This window comes from Schistocerca gregaria, chromosome 7 (assembly GCF_023897955.1).
Source record: "Schistocerca gregaria isolate iqSchGreg1 chromosome 7, iqSchGreg1.2, whole genome shotgun sequence".
NCBI lineage: Eukaryota > Metazoa > Arthropoda > Insecta > Orthoptera > Acrididae > Schistocerca > Schistocerca gregaria.
Window position 1 is genome coordinate 460,257,084 of NC_064926.1, and position 24,824 is coordinate 460,281,907.

The following is a 24,824-nucleotide window of genomic DNA, read 5'->3' on the forward strand; positions in this document are numbered from 1 at the left end:
GCAGGCATACAGGCCGTCGCTGCAAAGTTCCTGGACGATTCTTCTTCTTCTGAACACATTAAAAAATAATCAGATAAATTTTAAATAAAAAACGAGCCTGCAAATAACCGAAAGCTAAGCATAAATAATGAGCTCCCGTGCCAAAGCCGAAAGAGGAGCAAGTTCACATGAAAACGGTACCATAATCTTCGCTTTAACAATCAGGTATTAATATGTTCGATACTGGTCAGACAGCATCAGCTTTTGATCGCTGTACTAGGCAAGAGGTATGTCATTTTCTACATTTACATCTATATCTACATGATTACTCTGTAGTTCACATTTAAGTGCTTGGCAGAGGGTTCATCGAACCACAATCATACTATCTCCCTACCATTCCACTCCCGAACAGCGCGCGGGAAAAACGAACTCCTAAACCTTTCTATTCGAGCTCTGATTTCTCTTATTTAATTTTGATGATCATTCCTACCTATGTAGGTTGGGCTCAACAAAATATTTTCGCATTCGGAAGAGAAAGTTGTTGACTGAAATTTCGTAAATAGATCTCGCCGGGACGAAAAACGTCTTTGCTGTAATGACTTCTATCCCAACTCGCGTATCATATCTGCCACGCTCTCTCCCCTATTACGCGATAGTACAAAACGAGCTGCGCTTTTTTGCACCCTTTCGATGTCCTCGGTCAATCCCACCTGGTAAGGATCCCACACCGCGCAGCAAAATTCTAACAGAGGACGAACGAGTGTAGTGTAAGCGGTCTCTTTAGTGGACTTGTTGCATCTTCTAAGTGTCCTGCCAATGAAACGCAACCTTTGGCTCGCCTTCCCCACAATATTATCTATGTGGTCTTTCCAGCTGAAGTTGTTCGTAGTTTTTACACCCAGATACCTAGTTGAATTGACAGCCTTGAGTATTGTGCTATTCATCGAGTAATCGTATTCCAACGGATTTCTTTTGGAACTCATGTGGTTCACCTCGCCACACTTTTCGTTATTTAGCGTCAACTGGTAACAATGAAGAACATAAACAACTGTCTCACAATACCTATTGCTTACCTTCAGCATGTTACAATTTTTCCACTTGAGTCTCATCTTGCTACAGATGAACAGGAAAAAGGTTTCGCGCAGAGCAGACAACCGCTTTCTCCCGCCGGCTTTGTGTAGTCAGGACACGACATGGTCGCGTCTAATGACCTGGTTGTCAGAGGGGACGCAGGTTGGAAGGCAGTGCAGTGCGGCGCGGCGGTCGGTGATTTACGAGAGGAGAGACCAGGCCGCGCCGGCCTGGGAGCGCAGCGGCAGCTCGGAGCCAGGGGCGCTGCTCGCAGGCGCACACTTGTCCTCGGTGCGGGACACAATGCTAACAAGTGTCGAACAATGGCGACGACAAGTGTTCGCTTCCCTTTGTCTCCTCCGCGCTACCTGCAGCGCTCACGATCGGCGTTCCAGTCCGACGCCGCCTTTGTTGAAAGACAGCCGTGCACTACAACGCCCGCCCTTAACTGCATCCGTTCCGGTGTACCGCGATACGGCGCACTGGGTGGCTGTTAGGAGTCATATCGAGTTACGTACCACTCCAAACATCCGTTGAAAAGGTTTGAATAAAATACCATAATTTGTATACTCAGCGTAACGAATTTTAAGCTCTGTTCCAGTGCTCCCGGAAAATTATAGTGAGTAAATTAATTACAAAAATGGTGAATTTATTCAACCTCTGACCATGCTTTCGACGGACGTCAACTCGTATTATGCAGAAGTACAAGTAACTAAATTTTCCTATTGGAAAAACACCAAATAATGAAGCGGTCAGACATTTGTACAATAAAAACATATGCTGTCAGCGAACATATCGTGTACATTATTAAATGTACTGGCTGCTATGATCAGGTTTTGTCAAATAAGAATAGTTAAATTTCAAAAATAAAACCAATCAAATAGAATGTCACGTCATGTTACGAGTTACGGCGTGCAGTTCGTAACAAGAGGTGACATTTTATTTGATTGGTTTTACTTATGGAATTTAACTATTCTTACTTGACAAAACCTGGTCATAGCAGCCAGTATATTTAATAATGTATACGATGATATGCGCTGACAGCATATGTTTTCATTGGACAAATGTCAGCCGGCCGCTGTGGCCGAGACGTTCTAGCCACTTCAGTCCGGAACCGCCCTGCTACTACGGTCGCAGATTCTAATCCTGCCTCGAGCATGGATGTGTGTGATGTCCTTAGTTTCGTTACGTTTAAGTAGTTCTGGTCCCATAGCACTTAGAGCCATTTGAAACATTTTTTAAAAATGTCAGACCGGTTCATTAGTTGGTGTTTTTCCAATGGGAAATCTTAGTTCTTGTACTTCTCAAGAATAAGGATCTGCATCCTTCGAAACCATAGTCAGAGGTTGAATAAAACCACCATTTCTTGCAACAAGTTGGCTGTTTTGGATTCATTTACGATTTTTAACCGTTTCTGAAGCGCAGCAACGTTCAAAATATCGAAAAAAATAATAATGAATTGAAAGGGTCTGTCTTCTTGCAAAAACACGATTTTGCTTGGTTCCCCCAATTCCTGTCACTACAGTCGTGCATCTTTAGTAGTTATATCTTTTATTGTTTCTGAAAGACAACACACATCATTTATATCCATATTATGAATTGTAGACAACGAATTTTTTCTCTTTCCATGACACGAAATCAGCCACAAGCCAATGAATATCAACATAGTACGTCATGAGGATCACATGGATGTTAAGGCAACGTCTGTATTTAATTTTTACATAGAACATAACCTCAAAAACTAATCGGAGAATTCTGGTTGCAAGCCACAGCATTGAAATAACAACCAGTATTCGGCAATGAGTGCAAGAAAATTTAAGTAAACTCTGCTAGAAATCACACTATAGTCTATAAATAATGCATCGTATCAAACAGTTCTTCAAAACCAAAACTCACAAAATTTTACTGACACTCACAGGTGTCAACAACAGCAGTTTGTTTAGCAGCCAAATACCAATCAAGTGAAACTCATAACAGATCACCTGTACGAATGGTAAGCATCAAGTTCTCCAACTTTTCTACCTGAACACATAGATTTTCAGGTTATGCCCTTCTTTTTCCTTCTTTTGCTTGTGCCTTTGTCCCCCATCGGTGTAGTATCCGCATGATTATTAACGGATTTGGCGTGTTTAGTTTAAGGGGATGCCAGATAACCTTCCTATCGACACCTCGCTGCTTCCTGGGTCGAAATGTTTGTACCCAAGTGTCTGCATTAGCGTTATTCACGTAAAAGTGAGCGAGAGTTTGCTAAACGTTTGCAAATCGTTTAACTGAGGTGGGACTTAGGCACCATTTCGCTATTCAGATAGTGGGATGTGGAAAACCGCATAAAAGCCACATCCAGGCTGATCGTCACATCGTTCCTCGTCGTTAATTCACCAGGTGGATTAGACCCGGGGCTGGCGCACCTCCCATTCCTTGGAACGGCCCCTCAACATGCACGGCTCAGCGGGCTGGTATGGAAAGCTATGATTCGAATTGTGGAAACTTGAGTATTAAATCGAGTTGGGAAGCAAATGGAAAATACGAAATTGTAAAAGAGACGTGCCCCAAAGGTAGCAAAATTGATTCCAAAGAATATAAAGATTTTTAACTATAACATCGAATAATACAAATCTTTATCACGACACTTCATCTTTCGTAAGGACCTGTCCATACACGCACGTACGCAAGCACGCACAAAGTAATCATATATAGTGTGAACCTGAACTCCACCTACAAATTTTCAGATGTATGAGTATTTTGATGTAAGGGACGCATGATCTCCGGCGGTTCGTTACAGAGTAATGATGTAATTATAATGTATTAAATATGTTACCCAGGTTACCGTGGAAATAGTATCAAAACAATGAAAAAGACTGTAATATGCAATCACCAAACCATACAACACATGCAGCACCTCGTGGAAGTCTGTGTACAGGAGCAAAAGAACTGCGGTGTGCTCGACGTCGCTGCGGGAACAGCTCAGCACAGACATTCAGTGAAACCGTACACTAATTGTTCACTCTCGGTCAAAAGTTTTCGCCATTCACGATTAAAACCTGTATACTTTATTTTAGTGCACAAACACATTGTACAAATTACGTAGACCAACAAAATAAGAATTTTTTTCTCTCTGTCATTACGTACAGCACCATATGGTTTAGAGTTTAGCGGCAGAACAACTGCTCAAATTATTGTCATTCTAGAGATAAGATTTCGTAGTGTTTCTGCAGATATTGCAGTCCAACACGTGTGCAAATTATTCCATAGATCTTCAACATTAGATGTCCTGACTTTTCTGACTTCCCTGTCAAGTTCACCCCGTAAGAGTTTAATGGGATTTAAGTCAGGTGACTGACTTCTTCAGTTCCCCATATTTCTCTTTTCTCTTTACATGCGCTCTGCATAATTTAGGAGCATGTTTGGATCATTTTCCTGCTGCAGAACACACCCATGATCAGTAAGTCTGCTGCCAGATGGAACTGCATTATTGATCAGTATTCTGTGATATTCTACCTTCTGTAACGTTCCACGAATTCTCACTAGATCACAGGCTTTCTCACCGAAAGCACATCCTCACACTATGAACGAAAATCCATCATCCACCGCTGGCGTCTCTCACTGACTCTTCATACCGTCTCCTCGAACACGACGCTAAACATTCGACGATGGCTTGCAAATACGTCGAACTTAGATTCGTCCGTGAATAACGTCTTGGGCCATTACTGCACACTCCAGATTTTATGTCGCAATTGTTTCACCTTATTTTATTTGCGTAATAAAGGTTTTTTGACCGCTATGCAGCCCTTTAAACCTTGTTCAGGATGACGGCGCTGCACTCTTGAAACAGAGACTGGAGCTGCTCGCATACTGTTTATTTTCTCGCGAATTGCAGGCACAGTGCGAGTTCTCCACAGATATGAACTAATCTTGCCTGTATGATGTTACTCGGGGTCTTCCAGTTCGTGAAACACTTGCATTGGTACCAATCTGTTTCAACCGCTGTAATGGATTCACCACTACAAATTCGCCACTATAGCTTTTGTTGCTATTATCCTGCTAAAATAGCCTTCCTGACGCAGAGGTACAACTACAGAAAGTTTTTCAGTTCCAGTCTCCTGCTTCCGTCCCATTGGGAGGTAATATTATGTTATGAACCTGATCACGTATACAAACACACTGCTAGACCCGCACGCGTATTGTAAACTAATGCGAACTGATTACTATACAGGCAGCTGAAGGAATGAGGCTTCTTCGAACGGAACCGTTTTCGGTAAAGGCACGTCAGTGCTTTGGATAATCATCGCCATCCTCTCCCCCCCCCCCCCCCCCCCTCTCCTCCACCCTCTATGCTGACAATCAGTCAAATGCCCAGCAGAGGAGCTTTAGTCGTTGCGAATCTGTACTTGCTTTATTATCAGAGCGGGGATATGATGGAATATTCAAAACGAAATGTTTTAGCCACAAATCCATAGTTGTGTTAGATGAACGAAAACTTTTGACCGGTAGTGTACATCAGCCAATTCTTCATCAGTAAATCTATCAGTACTGCTGTGTATCACTGTGGTAGTAAAAATAACACTGGCGGAGAAACAAATCCCAGATAGCACACTGCAATACTATATGCAAGCTTGAGGGCGAAGAATAAGGTGGACATCGTTGTCCTGCCGTGGAGTGAATGGAACAAGTTTGTTTCCAAAACATACAGACAGCACATTCCGTCGACATTAGCATTGTTGTGCACTTTTTTCGAGGAAATACAGATTCAAAGATAACTAGGGTAAAGAACCAAACGCAGTGCAATAACTATGCAACGAACTGCCGGAACCGTGGGTTCGTTATACCAAAATACTCAGAAGGCATTCCGGCATCCCTAAACAAACAAATAAGTTATCTAATTTCTTTCTGAATGACGGTACTGACCAAGAAATAATAGTAGCAATGGTAATTATGATGATATCAATATTATTACTACAAGTAATAAAGATAATAATAATAATAATAATAAATGACAGTAGGAATTAAAACTGTACTTATGGCTTGTACAAAAGCATGATATTAATGACGTAGGGATTCCGAAGAGAGAGTAGTTCAAATAGACTGCTCTAGACACGGGTTCAGGGTTATTTTCTGGGGAGGTGGAGTCATAGGTCTTTAATTTTTGTGCTGTTGTGTTGTTCTGACATCATATTAGGCTTTAAACTTCAAAAGAGGGCAAATTTTCGGTCCAACTGTAGCTATCGCACCCGTGCCATTAAGCAAAAATGTACTACTGGGATCTGGAGCTATTGTGTTTACTGCAACAGACTTCATAGAGAAATTTCATTTAGCAAACACATCCATGGAAGAACAAAATAAGTGAGGCAAGGTACATTAAAGAGATTTGTTATTATCAATTATTATTCGTTTCTCCTTCTTATTGCTTATAAGAAAAACTAAGTCAAGGAAAACAACATGACTTTAGTGCACAAATCGCTTCCAAACAAGCTGAATACAGAAAATAATCTTCAGTAGTGAAGTGTCCACACTGCTCCGTAATACAAGATCCGTTCACTCATGGAGAACTCCGGTGGAAACACGTAATCTACACGGTATTCTTACAGCTAGGAAGAGAAGCGAAGTTTTTATGAAGGTTCTGCCTGACATTTCCTTGTTTTCAAAGCATATTATGGTGGCAATGCAAATTATGGAAACTGCGAAGATATATGAAAACACTTGCTAGAACCATGTTCATTTTTGTAGCACAAGTATTGCCCCCACAAAGAGATTGTTTCTTGTAGGATAAGGTGCCCCATTCCGATGGTTAGAGATGTGGTCCACTGAAATGACCACAACCGCCGTATTTGCATATTATCGAACCATTGTGGTCTCTACTGCAAAATCTATTAGTCGTATTTTACCTGTGTCGAGCATCTCTACAGAAATCCTTTTCTAGCGGACTTCATTTGTAGGGTTTACATGAAATTCCACTGAGTTCCAGTTAAGATTTACATCTTCGGTCGTGTGGAAGGACGTCAACGTCGTACATCTTTATAACTGCAAGGCAGTGAAATTATTTAAGACTCAGAAATATTATATATTAAAACACTAATGGTAATTAGAAAATATAAACTTCAATTTTAAAATGATATGTGGAAATATTAATAGAGCAAAAGAAGTTACTCGACAAAATTATCTTTAATTCATTCTTAAACTTCATCACATTACTACAAGACATATGATGTGTTCTGGCAGTTTGGTGAATATCTGGCAGGTTGCTGAATACACGTGTACCCATCTATCTGACACATTTCTGTATTAGCGTTAAAGGGTGCTTTTGGTCCCTAGGTTAGATTAATACCTTGCACTATTTTGGTAGAAGTGGACATATTAGCAACGAAAAAAACACGTTATGTATATATATGTATTAAGTGAATAAGTTGTGAACATACCATGAAAAAAGATTGCTTTAAAGTCGCAGTTCCTATTGCTATCCGATCGCCATACAACTGCTAAGCTCTTCTTTCTATCATGCTGTTTTCAATATTTCGAAACATGCCTCCATTGACTTATCACTGAATTTTCTCCAATTTCTGTAACAGGCAGACATCGGGATTCCATTTCGTATCGTTCTAGGGGACTGATGACCTCAGATGTTAAGTCCCATAGTGCTCAGAGCCATTCGTGTTACTTATTCGCATGGGATACTGATAAGTGCTACACGATTATTCACGCCTGTCGCAAACAGGAATAAATGCTCACGTTCACTTCATACATCAGATAATGTGTGACTGTAAAGAAGGAGAACTTGCCGTGACAAATGTAAAACTTTTGGCATGTTTTCAAAAATGTAGTGGAATGGAACGAGTGACTTTTGTGGCCTTTTCAAAACGGAAAGCTACCGAAAATAGCACAAGCTGTTACACTGTATTCTGCGGAGTTACAATCGAGTGAAACTAAGACTCTGTATTGGAAAGGAATGTGAAATAAACGACACTGACTAAAAAGAAGGCTAGAGTTTAGCGTTCTATCGTCAATACAAAATACTATCACAATGAGTAATAGCTCGCATTTGAGATAATTTATATTGAATGCACGAATTACCCACATGTCCACATTTCCCAATGACAACCTTTAGGTACAATGGTTACATATCATTTGTAGTGTGCCTGTTCTATGTTTACAGTGAATCTCAATTCTGAGGGCCGGCCGCGGTGGTCGAGCGGTTTTAGGGGCTCCAGTCCGGGACCGCGCGACTGCTACGGTCGCAGGTTCGAATCCTGCCTCGAGCATGGATGTGTGTAATGTCCTTAGGTTAATTAGGTTTAAGTAGTTCTAAGTTCTAGGGGACTGATGACCTCAGATGTTAAGTCCCATAGTGCTCAGAGCCATTTGAACCATTCAATTCTGAGGAGTTATTGGTAGACTTTAGTATCTGCCTAGTTTGTCTGTAGCTATTTTCCATCTGTAATTATATGAAAATATTGTGTTCAAAGTGGTGACAGTTATTTTTTGACGCTCATAACGGTTCACTGAAACATTTAAGTGCACTGTACATGTTCTTATACTTTGTCGGTTACAGGCAACATTGGTCATAGCAGAACTAGTAAGAGACATAAATGAGATTTTACAACGTTGGTGGTGTTATTACGCTTGTACAAACATCAAAAAAAGTTTTGCATCATCCCGGTTCCCAGAACTCCTCAAGATAGAGGTTGACTGTGGATATTGTATTACACAGTCCCGTGGGTGTATGATCATTTGGCATACCCCCAGGATGAGTTGGCATAACCTAAATAGATAACAGTACTTAGGTAGAACACAGCAATTTTCGATGTGAACCATTTTACTGTATCAAAACTCGGAGTAATTTATATTTCAAAAAATAAACTGTTCAAAAAATAAATTCCCCATGGAAATACTTGCACAAAACTATATTCTGTTTAAATGTATAAATAACCGTAAGAAATTAAATGTAAGAACAAACAATGAGTATTTCAAGAAAATCAAGTCCTGTTTATTAATATAGCTACGTGTATTGTTTATTCAAACAAAATTAATTCAGTGTTTTAAATCAACAACAAACGCAAGAAGTGGACGCTCGTTTATTTGACTAAGTGGGTTCTACTTCTAAAACAACCGAGTCATCCTCGTCTAGCCATTTCCAGTTTTTCCCCTTTCTGACCATAATCAGGAACAAGTGAATCTCGTTGTGACTGGTTTCGACAGTTTCCCAGGGTAGTGACGGGCATAGTACTTCACCAAAACAAGGTCATTTGAATATATTCAGGATGATCAATCAGCCCTTGACATTATGGGTGGTATGCCTATTGATCTTAATCGCGTGGCCTGTTGGTATATCCAAGTCAGAAGGCACCATATCTAACTACGCCAACTAGCTGAAAAGGGATATCAGGATCTAAATGGATACAGTCCAATCTCATACATCGAAAATAAAATATTATATTACATGCATGCAACTGCAGCTAACCACTCTTTCGAAAAAATGCCATCAGGGGTCTCAATTCGATCTGCTGCTTCACCAGAACAAAAAAAAAATTACGATCTACAAATTTGCTCATCAGTCAGGAAAAGGTTAAACAGAGATCCTTACTTCGTGACGGTTTCGAGCAGACTGAAATTACAACGGATGGTGTAGCTTCACATACGCTCGCTACTAGCACGCCGATCTACCTTTGCCGAGGCAGAGGAAAAAAAAGAATGAAATGAACGTATGGCATTGTTGGCCGGGAGGCCCCATCCGCGTAAATTCGGCCGCCACATGAAAATTGTTTCAGTCGACGCCACATTGTGCGACTTTCTTGCCGTTCATGAGGATGAAATGGTGATGTGGACAACACAACACCCAGTCCACGAGTGGAGAAAATCTCCAGCCCGGCGGGGAATCAAATCCAGGCCCTCTTGCATGGGAGGCGAACACATTACCATCCAGTCCAGCGGGCGGACGCGGTGGTAAGAAATAGCAGCCGTATAGTAAGGTACCCATTAAGTCAAGTAAGCTCGGTCTACCCTACACGGTGTAGATCACCATGTCTCTCTCTGTAAAACTCAGCAATTTGAGACATGCCACTCTAGATCAGCCTCAACCGACTTTATTCACAATATCTACATCTACACACATGCTCCGCGAGCCACCATATGATGTGTGCCGGAGGGTACCCTGTACCAGTAGTAGTCGTTTCCTATTCTGTTCCACTTGTAAACAGAGTGAGGGAGAAACGACTGTTATATACCTCCGTACGAGTCGTAATCTCTCTAATTTTATCATCATGGCCCTTATCCGGAATGTACGTTAGCGGCAGTAGAATCGCTCAGCAGTCAGCCTCAACTAGAAATTTTGTCCAAGTCATTCCGTACACGCCTCCTTCGGGAAGCAAATCAGAAGTGGAGTTCACATTACGCTGTAGCGGCAGAGAGAATTTCAGGATGGGAAGGATCTACGACGAAACGGCTGCTGGGTGGTGGTGGTGGAAGGGGGGGGGGGGGGGGAGGCTGGCGGGAGGGTGAGGGAGGGAAAGGGGGGGGGAGGCGGCGGGTCAAGAATTAAAGCAGAATACGAATGTATTAGATGTGCGTCAGGACACGTTCCGAGGAGATTAGCCTACGTAACCTACGCGCAGCCGTAACAAATTAGTTTCTTTATAGCTTTGGCAATCTCGGTGGTATCAAGAAGGAAGTCGAGAACTTGGCACCGAGGAAAGAAAGCACCTACCCGACAGGCGCCAGCGAACCCATTCAGCATGCCGGAACGCGGTCGTGGGAAACAAGAGGTTAGCGAAGAGAGTGCTCGGGACAGCAATCATAGCCGCTGGCAGGTCGGCCCCGGCCGACAACTTCGCGACTGAAAACCGAGCGACGCCGCATTAAGGGAGGAGCGGTCTGCGAGGACGTGGCCCGAGTACTAAAGCAGCGGCGGCGGCGCCGGGGCTGCGGGCTGTTGTTTTTTGTCCGCCGATAGAGTCTTAATTCGCCGAGATGCTGTCACTGGTCGGAGATTAGCTGCTTCTGCCGCTGCGGCATCGCTCATTTGCATTGCTAATTCGCGGCTAATTATGTCCGGCGAGCAGGGTTAGCCAACACAACAGGTTTGCCCGGCAGGCCGAGATGCCGCGCTCTCCAGCAGAGTGACGTCACGCCGGTCTCCGGCGCCGGGTAGCGCTCTCGGCGCAGACAGCCTTCACTGCGGACGATCCCTCAGTCCGCTGACAGACGGAACGTTGCTTCTGAAGGTTTGCAACTACTGACACGTATCTCTGGCGCCACAGAACTTGTCCTCTACCACGAGAAAGCGCCTCCGGAAGATGAAACCTTCTACTCCTGTGATCATTTTTGCTTCTGAGCTGCGTCCCTTCAAATTCATCACCATCACTTACATAATAGTTTCATTAAAATTAACGCTATTAAATGTTACTACAAAATTCAAGCAGCATACAGCTAACCTATTGACATGATTTCTCTACTCAGACAATACTAATGTAGATAAATTCAAGCGATGCCTAGCACATTAACAGTACAAAAATGTCTCTGCTAAAATTGCGTCACGTGCACATTTTCTGTAGAAAATGGAAGTCAAAGAAATACAATTTCGCAACATTGAAATCACACGTGTGACAAATATCATCTTTCAATACTTTATAACTGTGCTATACAGTTAATGCAATGGGCATAGTTTTCTGTTAGAATACTCGAGTTAGAATACTATTTGTTACCTGTTTTATTTTCCAATTTTACACTGGCTCCTTTTTTGTTACACAGCTTCTTCTCCTTCTTCTTCTTCCTCTTTTTCTTGTGCCTTTGTATGTCTTACGGTTGGCATGATTTATTTTATATTTTTATTGGGTTTCGGAAAGTGGCCATACAACCATCTAAACACTGGAATGATACACAACAGTTGTTTTTGACAATAAATAGTATATGTAAGTTTACAGCGTATGCTGGTACGTTGTTACATAGGCTTAACAAGGGACAGATTCCGAAATAAAACAAATTTCAGATCCTTGTATACGGAAACGAGTAAATAAGACGAAAACGTAGCCCCGGATAGGCAGAGGTAATATGCTACAAGAACCCTACTGGTAACACAACTGGTAACACAAAAGTAAATGAAAAATCGCCGTTGGCACTCATTTAGGATATTCCCATTTCAATCCATATTAATGGCTATGTATATAAATTGACAATAAAATGTTCTTTTGTACGCCCTGTAAGAATTGCTTCAAAAGATACTGATAGAGAATTGAATATTTGTGTGTGTCTTTTAAGTACCATGCTGACAGAACATGAGGACAGTATACAAGAAACAGATTCGAGAATTACAGCCATACGTATACTTACACCAGGTTTCAGACACTTACATATAGGAGGTACTTAGTGACGTATATTTATAGACTCAACATTCCACACACTGCTGAGTGGCACGTGGGAATACAGTCAGTTAATTGTTCTCCATGGTTATAAACGGATGTGACATGGTTAATTTAAGGAATGGCCGGGTGCCTTCCTGTCGCCACCTCGTTAACATGTTCCACCACTATTGTATCTCTTAAAAAATAATCTAACTATTTATTTAGAGGAAACACTCTCCTAGTAAATTTGTTTGTCCTTTGATTTATCGTGAACTGTTACTGATTTTTAGTGAAGTTAGTTTTTACGTTTAGCTGTAAAAAACACAAAAGAGATATAATAAGCAAAATAATGAATTTCGTAGGTTGCCAGTTATTTATTATTTCTGGTTTTATCGAGCGCCTGGCTCCCTACAAATTACTGTAAATGCAATAGCGTAGTATTACTCAGTTCCAGTTCACTGATCTGAAATTATTACTATCACAGAAATAGACAAGATTTAATAAAATTATTTCACTGGATTCCTTCAATTAATCTCACTGAATATTTTTACATAATTTCTTCAGCTCCGGCTATGAGACGTTGTGCTGTGAAAGAATATTTTTAAATGTACCGCGTAATGGCGGCTAATTGTTAACAGTCTGAGATCACTGTTATTCGCTCTGCAGCAGCTGGAAACATGCTAAATAATTTTCATTAAATATTATTTTCATAAGATAAATGTGGCGTAGGTTCTTGAAATAACAGACGGAGATCACTTTATACTAATATATTCTTACTAGGACACAGTTTACACCATTAAATATTTGCAATTACGTTACGACAGAAACAAATGCTAGCGCAGCACAATAGCTTGCGTACCTTATTCCAGCTAACACCAGAACGAACAGAACAAAACAGACTAGATAGAAGAATGACCATTGCATTGTGTTTTATACTCTTACTAAGATAATAATACTTCTTTTAATTAGTTACACATTATAATCTCAAACAATAAAAATGTCTTTTCTGCATCTATCGATCTATATTGTATATTTTTACAGTTAGTGTTCTTACCTTTCCCAGATAAATCGATGTTTGCAGTTCATTTTGAGTCACATAAAGTCATTTTTATTTATGTTTCACCTCGATAATGGTGAATATTGCTTAAGGGACACTACACCACCACCCCGTCCCCTTCCTCCTTCACGGGGCGGAATATGTGTAACCCAACTGTCTGTCTATTCATGTGAAAGTGAGCGACAGTTCGCTAAATGTTTGCGAGTCGTGTAAGTGAGGTGGGACTCGGGTGCTAGCCCGTTTTTCAGCCAGGGGTACGTGGGAAACCGCTTAAAACCCACATCCAGGCTGGCCGGCACATTGACGCTTGTCCTTATGGGCCGGTTGGACTCGACCCGGGGACGGCGCACCTCCCCGCCCCGGAAGCGACGCTTTGTCACCCTCGGCTATGTCGGCGGGTAACTGTTATACAGGAACTGCAGCAAGTCTTATACAAAAAACTACTATTATTTAATAGCAAAACAGAAATTAGAATAAAATCGTTTATATCATTCCTCTTATAAAGAAATATTCTGCTTTTAAATGTTTACTCTCTTCTCTTCCACACTCCACATTCCTCCATGTTTTCCGGTCCATTGATAAGCTGTTACTGATAGTGTGTTTAAAATGTTACAACTTACCACTTACCGTATGTAGTAGGTATGTTTAACGTATCGACATTAGTAACCTTTTTAGTTATTTCCTTCCTATTGCGGGTAATTTGTTATCAACTGGTTATTACTCCTTATGGCTATTTCTGGCATTTTTTTATTGTTAAGTTCGAGCAATTCTAACGCAAAACTCAACTCTACCCACTACACTAAATGCGTACTATTCAGTACTCAAATATGCGGGTGAAGTACGGGTCTGAAAGTCGAACTGCCTATGAAGTGCACTTCTGAGCCGCGCGGGATTAGCCGAGCGGTCTAAGGGCGCTGCAGACATTGACTGTGCGGCTGGTCCCAGCGGAGGTTCGAGTCTTCCCTCGGACATGGGTGTGTGTGTTTGTCGTTATGATAATTTAGGTTAAGTGGTGTGTAAGCTTAGGGACTGATGACCTTAGCAGTTAAGTCCCATAAGATTTCACACACTTTTTTGTGCACTTTTGAGATGAGCAACTATCGCCCAAGCAGAGAATACCACCCCCCCCCCTCCCCTCCGCGCGCGTTTTTAATGCTCTCAGTGTTAGTGGTCGTTTGGTCTTTTACATTATGACTGGGCGTTAAGAATGAGATAAGTTAATTCGATACGAAATACGCATTTGCATCTACATCTGTGCTGACAACCAACTGAGTGCATTTTGTTGTATATATATACTGTAATGTGTTGTCCTGCTTGATCGTTAATTGGTAACCCAAAAATTCACGTAATTCCATATCGTCCCATCACAATTGTGTTTGTATATTTGTCAGTATAGGCAACCAAGTAACCACAGCGTTTAATGTTATAATATTTTATGCACTTGGCAGAGTACAATGATCTCTGATTTTAAACAGCACATAGGTGATCGACAGATCTATGATGACATAAACATTTGCTGTAAATTGCCCGGTATTATCTATTTAGTCGAAGCCAGTCTCATACTAAGGAAACTAACGTTAGGTGCAGATGGAAGAATAACACAATGCCGTTCTTGGCATGGTCCCCGTGAGGTGTTATGCCCTTACCTCCTTCCGGCATGGTATAAAATATCGAGTGCCTATCTTTGATCTGTGGCGTGTGGATGTCTGTGATCACTGCTTGTACTGTGCTGTGTTGTTTGCTTTTATTGCGGATGAACGGAATGTAGAGGAGTGAAACTCAGACGTGACGCATTGCCTACTCCACTCGAATGACAGCAAGCGTAGAGCTTAACTACTTGTTCAACGGACGAAACGCCGTGAACATGTCACATACTCTCACTCTGTGAGAAACTCCGAAGGGATTTGGAATTTAGTCTTGGACACTGGTGAGAAGTTTGGTGATCTGTAATTTGACGCCACAACCTCTCCTCGTCTTTCCGGCTGAGCAAAGACGACGAAACCGAGTTTTTCGAGCCACTAAAAGTAGCAGAGAGCACATGCGGCTGTTTCCACCATGCATCCCTTTCACCTCAGCATCGCTACAGTAACAGTAGATGCAAGGCAGATACTATATTTTATTTCATTACGTTGGAAGGAAACGTTCCAGAGTCTGTGGGCATGTTTTATTTCCTTTCCTGTTGAAGACGTCAAAACAAATAAACTAAATACAAGAAAAATGATCTTAGCCTCATTAGTTTCGACCTTGCCACTGATGAAGAATTAGTATTTGTAAGCTACGTAACGTAGTGAGTTAATCTGATATTATCAGGTGTTTTAACTTATTCCTTCTTAATTAATTAAAAGAGGCCTCAGGCAACTTAGTCCAAGCGCAAATTTATTATGTGACGCCTATATTCTATGCAACCTGTTACAATGTAGTGACCAACGGGAGGTATGAAATTGGCGTTAGTAAGGTAGTTTCCTCTCGTTTTGTTATGTGAATTAGAGCTCGACTCATTCAGAGGGCTGGTTTGAACACAGGAGTGTCTCGGAGGGACAGCATGGTCCTGTCCTCCTAGCTTAACAGTGACATACGCAGCCAGTTGTAGAAGGACCAGGACACCGAACAAGTACAAATCGGGAAGAAATAGTGCATCCTCCCTTGAACTGAACACCGTGTATGTGTGGAAAGAAAAATAGTGGATCCAGCCGAGAATAGAATTAAATTTCGTTAGTGTTCGTGTGTGTGTGTGTGTGTGTGTGTGTGTGTTTTGCGCGGAGTGCTTCCAGGCTGACATTTAGGAAGAACAATGTAAGAGAAAATCTGAGCAGCCCTCTTACATTGTTTACAGATCATGTTGTCCTCTAACGTCTAATTAATTCATTAAAAGATCAGATCGTTTTGAAAAATGGTTTAGTCAAGATATCTGTATATTGCTTAAAGTGGACATTAATCGTAAACAATAAAAAGTGCAAATGGCTCCGAGCAGTACGGGACTTAACATCTGAGGTCATCAGTCCCCTAGACTTAGAACTACTTAAATCTAACTAACCTAAGGACATCACACACATCCATGCCCGAGGCAGGATTCGAACCTACGATCGTAGCAGTCGCACGGTTCCAGACTGAAGCGCCTAGAATCGCTCGACCACTCCCGCCGGCAATAAAAAGTGTAAGATCTTCCACATGAATACTAAAAGTTCCGCTAAATTTCGGTTACACGATACATCACGTAATTTAACGGTTGTCGATTCAGTTAAATACCAAGGGATCACATCACGAAGAAGATATTGTGGGGAAGGCGAACCACAGAGTTTTGTTGGCAGAACACTTATAAGATGGAACAAATTTATTAGACTGCCTACACTACAGTTGTCCATCGTCTTCTGGAATATTGCTGCGCGGTGAGAGGTGCTTACCAAAAAGGATTGACGGAGACGTTGAAACAGTTCAAAGACGGGTAACTCGTTTTGTATTACCGCGAAATAGGGGAGAGAGTCTCACTGGATCTGATAATCTGGGATGGCAGTAATTAAAACAAACCGTCTTTTGTGGCGACAAGATCCTTTCACGAAATTACAATCACCAGCTCTCTCCTCCGAATGCCTCGACAACGTGTTGACTCCCTGCTAGAGAGAGAGAAACGATCGTCGTGATGCTCGCAGGGAAAGATTCACAAGTTCAATTTTTCCACGTGCTGTTCGAGAATGGAACAATAGAGAAGTAAGCGGGAAGTGGTCCTGTGACTCTCCTTCGCGCTGATACAGCGGGATCTCGTGGAACAGGATCAATGTTGCAATTATCGCTCTCGGAACGTTTTCAGTAAGTTGAAAATCATGTGACATTGGAGACAAAAGCGAATATCCACAAGTGTAGGCTCCAAAACCCACTTTGGTACATTGTTGTAAATATCACTGCTCAACGTCGATTTGCAGCTTGGACTACTGCATACAATCAGATGCACGTGTTGTCCTGTTTACCAGGCGATGTCCAGAAATCAATGGAAACTTGTCAGAGCTGAACGCTTCTAATAATGACAAAATTGTGACAGAACTGAAAGATCATGCAATGTCTCAACACAAATTGCTGTATTTTGAGTTTCATAATTTGATCTGCCAAGAATGTGGTTGAGTGACTGTATGTTTTCAGGTTTCTAGCCTAGTTCACCATTCCAATTTGCGAATAAGGTTTCGAAGGTAGACCAATTCGCCATACAAAAGCGCTGAGTCCGAACGTTACATGGAAGCATTATTTCCTTCAAGTACTAAAAAAGCTGCTATACCAAGGATCATCAAGCCAGAGCTGAATGTCAGACGGATTTATACCGAAAATAAAAGACAACGCTGTTTGCTAACCGTAAGACCAATCTCTACTAGCTACAATGCGCACTGGGCCACGTTTCTTTAAAGCCGCCGACACTCTCCGTGATGGCGAAAATTGGGTGCAGTCAGTCAGCTGTGGACTGCGGCAGTGCCATCGCCCTACCATACTCCAGGTTAAACGGGTAATGTGACTTAATCCCTGTGTTGCTATTCTGCAGTAAGTATATAACTCGGTCATACGTGTCAATGAATTTTTCTACCGTTCCACCCACGTTGTTTTCTGTTTGCATGTCAGTCTGAGAAGCTTAAATTGGAAACATACTTCTGCTTCCTCATTTCAGATTAAAAAGTCAAAATGGCTGTGAGTAGAGACATTTTCGAATAAACGAAAAATACATGATAACTCGAAATTCGATGTTAGTGGCGAAATAAAAATAGCGACATAAGCTAGCCCCTCTACAACAGCCAGTATCACGGTGCAATCTATTCACGTGACTGAAATGGAAAACTTTCTCACTGGTCCTTTTCCATCATAGTTAAAGGATTATTTCCAAGTGATGTTAAGTACAAAATGCTTCTAGGGTATTGACGTAGTCACTGGTGACTGAATGTGTAGTGTAAAAGTCTAGTTATCGTGATTTTGGCGGTACGAACCTCACTACCGAGCGAGGTGGCGAGGTAGTTTGCACATTGGACTCGCGTTCGTAAGAACGACGGCTCAAATGCGCGTCCAGCCACCAGATTTTGCGTGATTTCTCTAAATCGCTTCAGGCAAATACTGAGATTTTTCCTTGGAAAGGCACGGTCGGCTTCCTTCCCCGCCCTTCCCAAATCCTACGGGACCGATGACCTTGCTGTTTAGTCCCATCCCCCAAGTCAACCAACCAAACCACCAGATTCAGGTTTCCTGTGATTTCCCTATTTTGTTCCAGGCAGATGCCGCGGTAGTTCTTTTGAAAGGGCACGGACGAATACATTCCCTATCCTTGAAACATTCCTAGCTTGTTGCCCCATTTCCGATGACCTCAATGTCGACGGGAAGTTAAATCGTAGCACTTCCGAATCTCGTTATTAGCAATTTTTATTACCAAATTATGTTACGGCATTCGTTAATTAACATTTTCATTTAAGTATAAAAAGTTTCTGCTTCAGATATTCGAACCAGCAGCTTTACGATCTAAAAACAAACAAAATCTTGTTCGTTGTGCAGTCAGTTACTGGCGATTATGATAAGTGGAAGATTACCTGTTTTGTACTTAACAACGACTTGAAATTCTTCTAATCTTGAAGACTTTTTCGAGTTTCATTTCTGTGTATTCTTTTACTTTTTTTTTAAAAAAAAGAAAGAAGAATTGAATCGCTCTCATTTAGGAAGTTTATGTAGGGCCACAGAGCTTCAAGTTCAGTAAGTATGAAGAAAATCTAGGATGTTTGAAAACTTCCAAAAACTGCTTTCCGGGAGGGGTGGTATATATTTCGGTCTCTTAGATTTCAATCCCGTAAAGGTTTGTGAGGACAATATTAGAGTAGTATTAGCTTGCATAGATACGCGGAAACAATTTTTCTTCCCAGGCGGCGTCCACTCAAGAGAACGGGAATGAAGAAATAAAAGGAATCCTCTTAACAAACTCCGTGGTGTTTCGCACAGTAAGTTGTGTTGAGTCGTCGCTAGGTGATTAATTTGCCAGACTACGGTTCCAAAGCTGTATGGTCCGATCTCCGCACAGTCACAAGATTTTTGCCCACTTATCCCTTCTGTCATTTCTAGAAATGTTTGTGAGACATAGGCTATTGTGGCATGCTGTTCGATTGCGTTATCAGTAGTGCTGACCAAGAGCTGATAGGAAAAAATTCGACACTCTACGAGTTCTCCATGCGTTCGGAAGGCCACGCCTCGTTTCAGTGCCTCTACGACCGGAATACGATTCCCGAACCGTCTCATTACGAATCCGGTGAATTACCGCCTACTCATTGGGTGCAACGTAGGCAACTGACTGCCCTGGCCCCACTGCCTCACGCTTTGTGCCTTAAACAATTGTTAGCGCCTCTCCGCAAGAGAGATAATTGTGGCGGCTATAAAGCCATGTTACTACCGCGGGTGTTATTTATACGAGCCCTGGCCCAGGCGCGGCATTCGTTCAACACGAAATGAAATGTTTGTATTGGTAAGTGGCACACAATTGTTACCTGAGCACCGTTGCCTCGAAGCCCGCTTCGGCGCTTTTGATCCCTTCTCCTCCCTTTCGTCTTGTTTCTTCGTTTCTTCCGAGGACTCCAAAATTTTCACGCGTCTTCCTCGGCCCTGCGCGTTGCGGCAGCAAATTGCGCCACAATTAAAACAGTTCGTGGCCACAGAGCTCGGTTTATGGCAGTCGTTAATGGCAGCTTTCACTCACGGAACAGCTGTTTACAACCAGGCGATGATTTACGGCCGCGTGCGGCGAGCCCTCGGCGCAGTGGGAAGGAGTGGGCCATCAAACTGCCCGCGCCTAATGTCAACACCGCCCCTCCACGTCAGGTGGCTCATCGCACTGTTTCCCGGCGCTTGTCATCCCGCAGCCATTCGCTCCCGTCGTCTCTGAGTGGCAGAAACGGACGCCCAAGTGATATCATCGCTATACACACGGCCCTCCTCGCCTTTGGGCAGAAGTTCAAAGCTCCGGATTTATCAATGAGCAGGAAACGCGCAAGAATGGTACACACGCTTGTTTTCTCGGCGTTTAAATATTTGTCGCCGAGCCACTGTTTCGTTACGAGAAACGTTAGCCGCTAGTACGCGAGCATATGCACGGGACTGGTGTCATGTTTATGACACAGTCAGTGTCTGACGGGAAATATTGCCTCCGAGACGTCCCGGTCCAGCAACAAAGCGGTGGTCGCTGCTCTTCACAAAGACGGCGTTATGCTACACAGGAGTTACTGGTCTACAATGTGGACAGCGGACCATGCACAGCTGGTGCCCAGACTAAACACGGGCTTGCTAGTAGCAGAGTGAGGTCCCATAACCACGTACCCGTTTGGTCGAAACATACGCACTACCTGATCAAAAGTATCCGGACTTCTGTTAGTGGGCATTAATAAGTGGTCCGTCTAACCTTCACCTTTATGACGGCTTGATCTTTCCTGGACTGCTTTATGAATGGATGCACTGCCATGCTGATACAAACAATAAGTAAGTTACGAGTAATTCCTTACGACGATTTCATACTGTTATTTCTTGCTTTCTTTTTTCAATCTCCCTTTACAATAACGACGGCCCCCGTCCGTCAGTATATGAGCTCCGCCCGATCTCGGTTTAAATGTGTTTGTTTAGCTGTGGTTGTTCTTTCACGTTTCCACTTCACAATCTACATCTACTTCTACGTGCACACTACGCAAGCCACCGTACGGCGTGGCGGAAGATACCCTGTACCATTACTTGTCATTTCCTTTCCTGTTCCACTCGACTCGCAGATAGAGCGAGGGAAGAAGACTGTCCTTCTGCCTCCGTATGAGCCCCAACTTCTCGTAACTTATCTTCGTGGTCCTTACGCGCTATGTATGTTGGCCACACTAGAATCGTTCGGCACTCACCCTCAAGTGCCGGTTATGTAAATTTTCACAATAGCGTTTCTCGAAAAGAACGTCGCCTTCCCTCAAGGGATTCCCATTTGAGTTCCCGAGCTTCTCCGTAACACTTAACGGTTGTTCGAACTTACTGGTGCGGCTGGTCCCGGCAGAGGTTCGAGTCCTCCCTCGGGCATGTGTGAGTGTGTTTGTCCTTAGGATACTTTAGGTTAAGTAGTGTGTAAGCGTAGGGACTAAACGACCTGACTGTGTCAAGCGGACTGTTGATGATGTGCGACTGGAGAAAAAGCGACCGGAGAAAAGCGCACGTGACTCCAGTATCTAAGAAGCATGAACGAACGGACCCGCAAAATTATAGACCAACATCCCTAACTTCTGTTTGCTGCAGAATTCTTGAACTTATTCTCATTTCGACTACAATATACGTTCTTGAGACTGAGCAGCTTATGTCCACGAATCAGCTTGGTTTTAAAAAGCATCGCTCTTGCAAAACCCACCTTACCCTTTTCTCACATGATGTACTAAGAGTTATGAATGAAAGGCACCTGGCAGATTCCATATTTCTAGATTCCGGAAAACATTTGACGCAATGCCGCATTGCAGGCTTCTTAATAAGGTACGAGCATATGCAATAAGTTCACAGATATGTGAGTGTCTCTAAGACTTCTTAAACAGTAGAACGCAGTATGCTGATCTCAACGGCGAATTTATCGGAGACAAGGGGATCGTCAGGAGTGCCCCAGGGACGTGTGTTAGGACCGCTGTTGTTCTCTCTACACACAATTTATTTGTTTCGTTGAATGGTTCGCTCACTGATAGTTGCTGATGGCCCAGCAATTAAATATGCAGCGAACGGTTGCGCTTCTGACACGTCGAACGATTCTCTTCCGTCGTCGTTGGTCCCGTTCTTGCAGGATCTTTTTCCGGACGCAGTGATGTCGGAGATTTGATGTTTTACCGTATTCCTGATATTCACGATAAACTCATGAAATTGTCGTACGGGAAACCTTCACGTCATCGCTACGTCGGAGATGCTGTGTCCCATCGCTCGTGCGCCGACTATAATGCCACGTTCACACTCTCTTAAACCTTGATAACATGCCATTGTAGCAGCAGAAACCAATCTAACAACTGTGCCAGACACTTGCTGTCTTATATAGGCGTTGCCGACCGCAGCACCGTAATTCTGCCTGTTTACATATCTCTGTATTTGAAAACGCATGGCTATACCAGTTTCTCCGGCGCTCCTGTGTGTGTTGAGATCACAAACTGTGTAGTCTTCCTGAGTGAAAACCTCTGTCTGTTATGCCAACGCTAACCTCGTCGACTTCCTTGGTTCTGATATGGCTGCCTGCAACAGCACCTGAAACGTTGGTAGCTTAGCACATACGACATGCTCAGACATCTATAAGGGTTTTATTGAAATGGACTCGAGTTGCGAAAACTCTCGCTTTTATATTTCTTGGATAAGCCAGCGTCGCGTTTCGCCATTTTTGTCACTCGTACGAAGCATAGCACTCTGTTTAGAGTTCACGAGTTCTGGAGAGTGCGTAGCTCAGTCGATAAATGCGCCAGCGCACCGCACGACACCTCAGATTAGGTTTTCTGTATAGTCCTGTCATCTGCGATCACAGCCGGACTACATGATCGATCAAAGGAGTAGGTCACGCGCAGTTCGGAATTAAGCTAACATAATCGTGTAAAATCGTGGAAATATACTTAAATCCACGGTCCTAGTGGCGGCGCTTTCGTTGCTGTAGGCAGTCGAGGTAACTTACGATGCACCTGCCCTATTCGACGGATGGCAACCCGATCCGGATACGCACTTCAGCAGACATTTGTATATTGCGAAAGACTTTTACCTGCATTTAATTTTCTATCTTACGCTCCTCAACAGGTTGTAGAAAACTACTTTATAGTTCGTTGTCAGATATCATTAAACTTCGCGTTAGCTCCTTCCCGGTCTCCGCGTCTTCTCTCTTAAGAGTTCGCCTTTCTCTCCTCCTCCTCCTATTCATCAACTCGAGGTCCGTAGGCTCGCTTGTTCTCTGTCGTTACTCATAGCAAGTGTCTGTTTTCTACCTCATCCATGAATTCCCATCCAACCCGTTCTCTCCCCATTCACTCGATGAGAATAGCGGAATGATGTCAATGGCTAGGTAGGTGACTAACCACATTGTATGTTCTGTTGATGACGCTCTCTCCAATTTTTCTCAGCACTTCTTTCCTAGAGACCCTGTGTAACGGTTTCTTCTACATTCTCCGCGAGTGCCACATCCCGATGCCGTGCCACATCCCCGATGCCCAAGTGATGTAAGCAAATGCACAAAAATTTAAAAAAAAGTTTTCCTAGGATCTACAGAGACATTTATGTCAGTGGCGATCTTAACTGTAATCATGATTCTTTTATCAGTGCTCTTTATGCTTTCATTCATGTTGCACTGCGAGTATCCTAGGCACTTGGGAGCAGTTATACGTGTTAGAGTATCACCTTCAAGCTAGACAGCCGAGTTTTCTCCACCTCTTGCGCACATCATAATTTTTATTTTGCTTCTGTTGATCTTCATATCGATAAAATGGTTCGAATAGTTCTAAGCACCATGGGACTTAACATCTGAGGTCATCAGTCCCCTAGACTTAACTACTTAAACCTAACCAGCCTAAGGACATCACACACATCCATGCCAGAGGCAGGATTCGAAACTACGGCCGTAGCAGCAGCACAGTTTCGGACTGAAGCGCTCGGCCACAGTGGCCGGAATCTTCATATCGAACTTTATAGTTATAAGCATCATAGGTTTCGAAAAGTGATTAAACCATTAGGTCAGAAGTCACAAAACGGCATTACTGTCATTCGCATCTCCTGAACGAAGCAAGGTGTTACTTTCGTAAGACGAATTTATGATACGCAAATAGATCTCACATCAGTTGCAGAGTCAGAAATCGTGGAAGAGTTCCTCAAGGGAGAACGACAAAAGAAACGTTTCTTGCAGTGTTTTCCTGCAATACCTTTTACTTTCAAGGTGCAGGGTCCAGAGGAGTGCTGTTCTGTACTGTCAGACAGCTGTAGGCTGGGACTTGAATGAGACATTACCAGAAATGCAGATCACTTGCTACCCGTTATGAGCGTCAAACTTCTATCTTCTTTCGGAAAATTGTAAATGTAGCTTGATGCATTTTCAAAATTAGCACACCAAGTCAACAAAGTAGCTCTTACAAGATAATTTCCTGAAAACTAGTGAAGTAGAGCGTGTAAGCGTCATCCGTATTTCTCGAAAAATATTTATAGAGGTCCACAGGCTAGGGGCACGTGGTCACCGCCTGAATGCGCACAACGATTCCAGTCTTCCGAAAATAAATCTTGAGTCCCAGAGACAAGTAAGTGGAGCGTACATTAGTAGGCTTACCGTCAGCATATCATCTAAAACCAATACTTTAAGCAGCATAGCAACAAGGTAAAATCACAAAGATGTTGATTTCAAATGTCATCCACCGGATATTTCTAATTCTGGCATATTA